This window comes from Melanerpes formicivorus, unplaced genomic scaffold (genome assembly GCF_026170545.1).
Source record: "Melanerpes formicivorus ecotype bairdi unplaced genomic scaffold, bMelFor1.0.p_v2 SCAF_36, whole genome shotgun sequence".
Classification (NCBI taxonomy): Eukaryota; Metazoa; Chordata; class Aves; order Piciformes; family Picidae; genus Melanerpes; species Melanerpes formicivorus.
In genome coordinates, this window is record NW_027142388.1 from 2,264,012 (window position 1) to 2,271,782 (window position 7,771).

General features: G+C 45.1%; 1 long non-coding RNA gene across 1 annotated transcript in view; it reads right to left on the minus strand.

The window, feature by feature from the left end:
• The window catches only part of LOC137450576 (uncharacterized), a 32,719-nt gene extending 25,136 nt beyond the window's left edge, over window positions 1-7,583 (minus strand). Inside the window, exons 1-3 of the long non-coding RNA XR_010989604.1 lie at window positions 7,329-7,583; window positions 1,852-1,924; window positions 1,604-1,721 (exon numbers count right to left, since the gene is read on the minus strand). This is a non-coding gene — a long non-coding RNA (uncharacterized lncRNA). The remainder of the gene's footprint in view (window positions 1-1,603; window positions 1,722-1,851; window positions 1,925-7,328) is intronic.
• Window positions 7,584-7,771: the final 188 nt, after the last annotated feature.

Consider the following 7,771-nt stretch of genomic DNA (forward strand, 5'->3'; position numbering starts at 1 on the left):
ACTGGGTCAGCTCTAGCTCAGTGGCAGCTTTTGCCCGTCTCAGTGGTGCATACCAATGCTCTTTCATAATCAGAAATTCAATCCAAATACTGAATTCTGAAACAGGTCACAGACAAATGTTAGGACTGCCTACCATTTTCATCCCAGTTTCCACCTCTAGCATGCTTTCACAACATTAACTATCAAACCATGTTTGCCTTTATGGGAAATAAGCATTTTATCTGTCAAATACAGACTTGAAGTAGATTGCCCATAGCCAGTAAGATCTGAAATTCAAGAGTTAGAACTAGAGGTTCAATGTATAGTTCACATCACTGTCTAACCTAGTTTTAATTAAAATAGAAGTATCTTCTAATCTATACTTTTGGTACTGTTTTTTCATCCTGAATCTTCTCTTGTAGCAGTCCAAAGCATATTAGAGTGAGTCAAAACACTTGTGTCTCCAATTTTAGGACTTAATTTCTATGGTATCTTGTGGCAATGCCAGCGACGAGCAGTGTGAGCAGTCTGGCAGTGTAGGCTTAGAGCCTGACATGGTGGTAGGCCATGCTCAGCATAAATGCAGAGCCAGCTAGCAGTGTAGCAAAACAGTGCTGTGCCTGCAGCATGTAACTAAAACAGGACATTGGTAGCTATAAACACAGAAAGTTATCTTGGGACAACAGGACATGCACCTGCATCAACAACCTCACGAGTCATTAGTAGTTGGACCAATAATCTGTAATAGCGTGATGTGGGAACCAGCAGTGTGCCCAGGTGGCCAAGAGGGCCAATGGCATCCTGGCCTGCACTAGGAATAGTGTGGCCAGCAGGAGCAGGGAAGTCATTGTGCCCCTGTACTCTGCATTGGTTAGGCCGCACCTTGAGTCCTGTGTCCAGTTCTGGGCCCCTCAGTTTAAGAAGGACATCGAAACACTTGAACGTGTCCAGAGAAGGGCAACAAGGTTGGGGAGAGGCCTTGAGCACAAGCCCTATGAGAAGAGGCTGAGGGAACTGGGATTGTTTAGCCTGGAGAAGAGGAGGCTCAGGGGTGACCTCATTGCCCTCTACAACTACCTGAAAGGTGGTTGTAGCCAGGAAGGGGTTGGCCTCTTCTCCCAGGCAACCAGCACCAGAACAAGGGGACGCAGCCTCAAGCTGCGCCAAGGGAGGTTTAGACTCGAGGTGAGGAGAAAGTTCTTCACAGAGAGTCATTCGTCATTGGAACGGGCTGCCCAGGGAGGTGGTGGAGTCACCGTCCCTGGAGGTGTTCAAGAGGGGATTGGACGTGGCACTTGGTGCCATGGTCTAGTCATGGGGTCTGTGTTGATAGGTTGGAATTGATGATCCTCGAGGTCTCTTCCAACCTTAGTTATACTGTGATACTGTGTGGTCACTCATAGGGAACCAATGAAGCTATGCCAACGAGGCTCTCTGAGTTTATATATGTTGTAGAAGTTTCCCTGATATGCACTTCTGCCTTTCCTTTCCCTTCTTCTTCTTTGCTTTACTTTCCTGTGCTATACTCACACTATAGGCCTACAATACTGGAACAACAAACAAACAGTACTCGATCATATTGGTCAGCTGTATTGACTCCAACCTCCCTCCCATAGTATCTCACCTTTGGGTCCTGAGTGGTGAATCCCACAGTTCCAGAGGTTGTAACTGACTGCATCAGATATTTACACAAATGGCACAGTTATAAATCTTCTCATTAGAAAAATGCTGTTGCTCATTTTCTACAGAGAGATATACACGTGTTCAGACACTACAACTGCCAGCTCTGCTCTTAAGCAGTCTTTCTGCAAATACAACAACTAGCAGGAAATGCACAAACAACCAGTTTCAGGGCTTCACTTCCTCACTTACCAAACTAGGCAAGTAGCTGGTCACAGTCCCTGCAGCTGCTTTTGAGGACAGTCAGAACTTCTGGATCTGGTCACTGAAAGTAGATATTTAACTATTATAAAACCAAATTCAGTCAGTTTGAATATCAGAACAGTTTAGTTATCTGGTTGTGCTATTTCTAAAGTCACCCAAAAGATAAAGGTAGAACTTCACCAGTAATGGTGGCAATAAAAACAGCACTTCAGATTTTGCAGGTGACAGCTTGCCTTCTGGAGGTGTATATTTCATTGCTCTGGTTAAGGAGAAAATACATAGTCCTGAATTAGGCATCTAGACTTGGGTGACACAGACTTCTTTCCAGCTCACAGCCATTTATATGTATATAAACTGATGCCTACATCATATAAAAAATCATAATTTATTTGATTCACAGCCCCCAAAGAAGTTCTTCTGCCTGTGCTCCACTTGAGGATAGCTTGAGATCTCTAAGTATTCCAGGACAGCAGATCATATCACTTAATGTTCCCTGATCCACCAAAGCAATTGCTACACTGCATCTTTTCTGGGTTTGCAGGGTTTATGTAGAACAATTTAATACTTACTCCTACTGGTTTCAAAATTCATCCCAAAGGAAAAGATTTTGATTAATTTGCTCACCTGAAATGCCTCCCTATACACACAGCTCCAGACAAGTGAGTAAAATAAGCTGTGACAAGTGGCAGTATAATTTCTGACCTAGCAGCATGCTGGTTTGCAACAATGCACAATGTGATGTTTTCATATTGTATGATCAGAAGTTTGATATTAATCTTGTCTGTTATTTCTATATTATTCTCTTTAGGCCAGCTGCTGCCACATGCCAAGTAATATGCATATATTTCTTTTCCTGGAGGTCAGGTGGCCAAGAAGGACAATGGCATCCTGCCCTTCATCAGAAATAGTGTGGCCAGCAGGAGCAGGGAAGTCATTCTGCCCTGTGCTCAGCACTGGTTAGGCCACACCTTGAGTACTGTGTCCAGTTCTGGGCCCCTCAATTTCATAAGGACAATGACACATTTCAATGTGTCCAGAGAAGGGCGATAAGACTGGTGAGAGGTCTCGAGCACAAGCCCTATGAGGAGAGACTGAGGGAGCTGGGGTTGTTTAGCCTGGAGGAGGCTCAGGGGAGAACTAATTGCTCTCTACAACTACAAGAAAGGAGGTTGTAGCCAGGTGGAGGTTGGTCTCTTCTCCCAGGCAACCAGCACCAGAACAAGAGGATGCAGTCTCAAGCTGCACCAGGGGAAGTTGAGGCTCGAGGTGAGGAGAAAGTTCTTCACAGAAAGACTAATTGGCCATTGGAATGTGCTGCCCAGGGAGGTGGTGGAGTCACCATCCCTAGAGGTGTTCACAAAAGGACTGGACATGGCATTTGAAGCCATGGTTTAGTTAGTCATGAGGTGTTAGGTAATAGGTTGGACTTGATGATCTGTGAGGTCTTTTCCAACCTTATTGATTCTATGAATTTTGGGGAGAACAGTATTATGAACATTGTGTTCCCTAAAGTAAGTGTGGAGTAAGTGGGAAGAACAAACTCTTCTGTTTGGTTTTTGTTTGTTGGTTAGTTTTTCATTACTAAGCTCAGATTTATGGCAAACATACAGTAAAAAATGTACTTTTGTTTAAAATAAAATTTCCTTCTTTCAGTAGTCTTCTTTCAGCCAAAACAGACAACAAGGAGCTTGACCAATCAACACTTTATAAAGTTTGGTTAATACCATCAAACTTTTGAGAGCTTATCCTGACAAAGCAAAGGGAGGGATGATCCTGCCATTCTTTCTCAGCTCAGAAACCTTTAATTGTCTTTCCTGCCTCTACCTGCTGCGTTTTGAGTTTGTCCTGTTTTCTGCTGCCAGTGTACAGAAACACAGGGACAACAGCTGCATGCCATCTCTCCAATTCCCTTAACCCACTGAATTCCAGAGCTACAGACCATGGTCTTGATTAGAATCCTAACAAGGAACAGCAACACCACCCGCTGCTATTACAGAGTTGCATTCAAAGAGAAGTGTCATGATACAGAGCTCATACAACATGGGCAAGAGTTGTCAGTGTCAACATCAGCCCCATTAAAATTGAGTGTTATATTACTGAAAACATGATGTTGATATAATTAGGTCACTAACCAAGATCTAGTGGTAGTAGTGTGCCATCTACTTTGCTGATCAAGATCAAAACTCCACTGTGAAAGGCTCACTTTGTCCTGAGTTAACAATTTAAGCAGTATAGAAATTGAGATGCAATGACTTATTTCCTATGTGTTTGTTAAGTTATTTCATTCTCTCAGGGGACTACACACAGTACTTTCATGCTGTATCAGAGGTTCATTCACATGAATAACCTTAACCTGTTACTGAAAGCATTGAATATATCCTTGACATGTCTTCATCTTAAAAAAAAGAAAAGAAAAAATAAAAGAGACAAGGATGGTATTCTAACAGTGTAGCTTGTGTATTTGTTACTAGGGAAACAAACAGCAAAGAGAAAGAAACCCTCAGTGTCCTTGTCATTTGGATCTTTCAGTGGAGAAGCAGAGCTTGTGTTAAAACAATGGAAACATTGTTCAGCTTTCAGAATTCTTTGCTGTCCTCACTGAATGACAGACACTTCTTTCTCCTCCTTGTCCATCTGAAATGGAGAGTCACCTCTACATTCACAACTGGACTGCTCGGTGTTTTTGTACCAAATTTTAATTCCTGCTTCTGTGTAACCTGGTCTGTTCCCCACAGATAATCCAGGATCACAGCATGTCTCTCAAGATAAGCAGAAGAGAGAAATCCGATGTTGCATTCATACCTGTAGAAAAGCATGTACAGCAGTGAGTTATTCTGAGTTTGCACTTTGAGTTGGTACTGAACCAGAGCATCAGCAAGACTTTAGACAGTGAGAGAACTACTGCTGGGCTTGCTACACCTCAGTGCCGAGACCCTGTGCATCTATGGTCCCTGAAGAGCACTGTGCACATGTGATACCTTTGTCTTTTCAGGTTCAGGGCTTGGGTATTGTGACCTAAGTCATGACTGACAACGCACTGGATTGATTTGGCCATGTCAGTCATGGCACCTTGCTGTGCTGTGGGCTGGGAAGACTACCTGCAGGTCAATGTTTATACTGTGACTTTCTGCTCATTATTATTTCTGCTTAATATTCCTTGTTCCTAATCCTCAAAAAACAATTAAAAGTTGGAACTATGGTAAACAGACTGTGGTGTAGTACTTAGAACTTGTGAAATACAATAGAAGTACCAACTATTGTTAAAAGGTTGAAGAAATTTTTATAGGCAACTGTATGGCAGCTACATAATTAGGGGATAGAATCACCCTATGACAACAGGTATCCAATCCAGCCAGGTATCTTTCAGCTAGATAAAGAACAATGGACTAAGAAGTCTTGTCAAGGGAGAGCAGTAAAAGGCTCATCAAAATGAAGAAACAGCTTGTTAAACAATTGTAAAAGTCCTTTATGGGATATTTTTAACTTTTAATAAGCTGGGGATGTTTTTTTCAGGAAGGGTCCCAAGATTTATGTACTCTGCTGTAGCAGCTTTAATGCAATTTCTCTGCTAAACTGTACTACAGCCCTGCCTCTTTCTCTGTTATTGTCTTGTTGTACATCTTTATCATGTCTAACTAATCTGTGAGAAATGGGTAAGGAAGCTTTGTTTGGTGAACTCTGAAGTGTAGCTAAGAAAGTTAAAAGAATTGTCAGCTTTCTCTTTCTACAAGACTACAGCTACCAGCACTGGAGCTATGGGAAATGATGGGGAAATTGCAATAAAACCCTGACAGGAAATAGTCTCTCACAGACGGGGTTTTTTTTACTGCTGTTTTGCCAAAACATATTTCTTCTTTATTGTGCAAGTAAGACTTTTTTGGTACTATTCTTCAAGAAAGGTCATTAATTTGCCATCAAGAAGGAAGAAGGAAATGTCCAAAAAATGTATAAACACATGAATTGTATTTAAAAATGGATAGGCAGAATGAGATCAGCACATTGTTTATTGATTAGAGCCACTAGCTGAATCACAGTATCACCAAGGTTGGAAGAGACCTCTGAGATCATCAAGTCCAACCTATCACCCAAGACCTCATGACTAGACCATGGCCACGTCCAATCCCCTCTTGAACACATCCAGGGATGGTGACTCCACCACTTCCCTGGGCAGCACATTCCAATGACGAACGACTCGGTGAAGAACTTTCTCCTCACCTCAAGCGTAAACCTCCCCTGGCACAGCTTGAGACTGTGTCCCCTTGTTCTGGTGCTGGTTGCCTGGGAGAAGAGACCAACCCCTTCCTGGCTACAACCACCCTTCAGGTAGTTGTAGAGGGCAATGAGGTCTCCCTTGAACCTCCTCTTCTCCAGGCTAAACAATCCCAGCTCCCTCAGCCTCTCCTCACAGGGCTGTGCTCAAGACCTCTCACCAGCCTCGTTGCCCTTCTCTGGACACACTCAAGCATCTCGATGTCCTTATGAAATTGAGGGGCCCAGAACTGGACACAGTACTCAAGGTGTGGCCTAACCAGTGCTGAGTCCAGGGCACAAGGACTTCCCTGCTCCTGCTGGCCACACCACTCCTAATGCAGGCCAGGATGCCATTGGCCCTCTTGGCCACCTGGGCACACTGCTGGCTCAATCATAATGATTTCTATTATTTCTCTTAATATTCTGTGAAGTACCAAGGCCCCTGGGTGGAAAAAAAAAATATATATATATTGATAAAGATTTAGGGGGGAAAAAATGTCACTACTGAAAAGGAGGTGAAGAAAAATCTATTGATGCTGCATTTATGTAGCGTGACAAAAGGGCCCTGCCTCAGGGTGCAAGCATAAATGAGAGCTGCTTCACAGGCTTGGTGGCTTTCCACGTCTGTACTCTGTGCCCCTGGAAACAGGAGAGCACAGCCAGCATGCACTGGGGGCTAGCTTTTATTTACTGTATCAAAGAAAACACAACCATCGACAACAGTCCTCAGGTGCTTTGGAAACTACTTGTATGTGACTCGTTGATTTCCCTAACTGTATCATAGCATCATTGTATCAGTCAGGGTTGGAAGGGACCACAAGGATCATCTAGTTCCAACCCCCCTGCCATGGGCAGGGACACCCCACACTACATCAGCCTGGCCAGAGCCTCATCCAGCCTGGGCTTAAACACCTCCAGGGATGGGGCCTCGACCACCTGGACAACCCATTCCAGGGCTTCACCACTCTCATGGGGAAGAACCTCCTCCTCACATCCAGCCTGAATCTTCAAAATCCTTCTTTTATACCTTAAAACCTGACTTTTTTTTTTCCCCCTTCCCCTAAGGAACGAACTCTTAACCCAAAAGCCCTCTCCATAAACAAGTGCTCTGACCTACCCTATTCATCTTCCAACCTCAACAGGGCTTTCGTTCTTACTGGTTTTCCTACGACACTGAACTTTTAACAGGCCCTTGTCCTCCTGCAGGCTTTTACCTGGTTTCAGCAGAAACGCGGAAGATAAATACTCTCTGGAGAGCACACAAAAGTCCGAGCAACCCTATACTGCTTATTACAGCGACTTCCGATGACAGTCTCTCGGAAAAGGAGCCGGGCTGCGGCTGCTGAGGCTGAGGATTTACCTCATGCTGGTTGCCGCCGCTCTGCTCCGCGCCACAGACTCGGGCCCCACCGCACCTCACGAGGGCCAGGCGGCCCGCAGCCCTCAGCGCGCGACGGCGCCGTTACCCGTCTCGCACCGCCGCGCGCGCGGAGCGGGGGCAGGCAGGGGTTGACGAAAGAGAAGGGGGGGGCGCCCTCGGTGCGCGCGCGCGCGCGCGCGCTCCGGAGCACGCGCCCACCCCTCGCTACGCGCTCAACGGCCCGCGGCGGGGGGCGAAGCGAAGGGAAGGGGGTGGAGTCAAGTCCCGCCCCCTCCT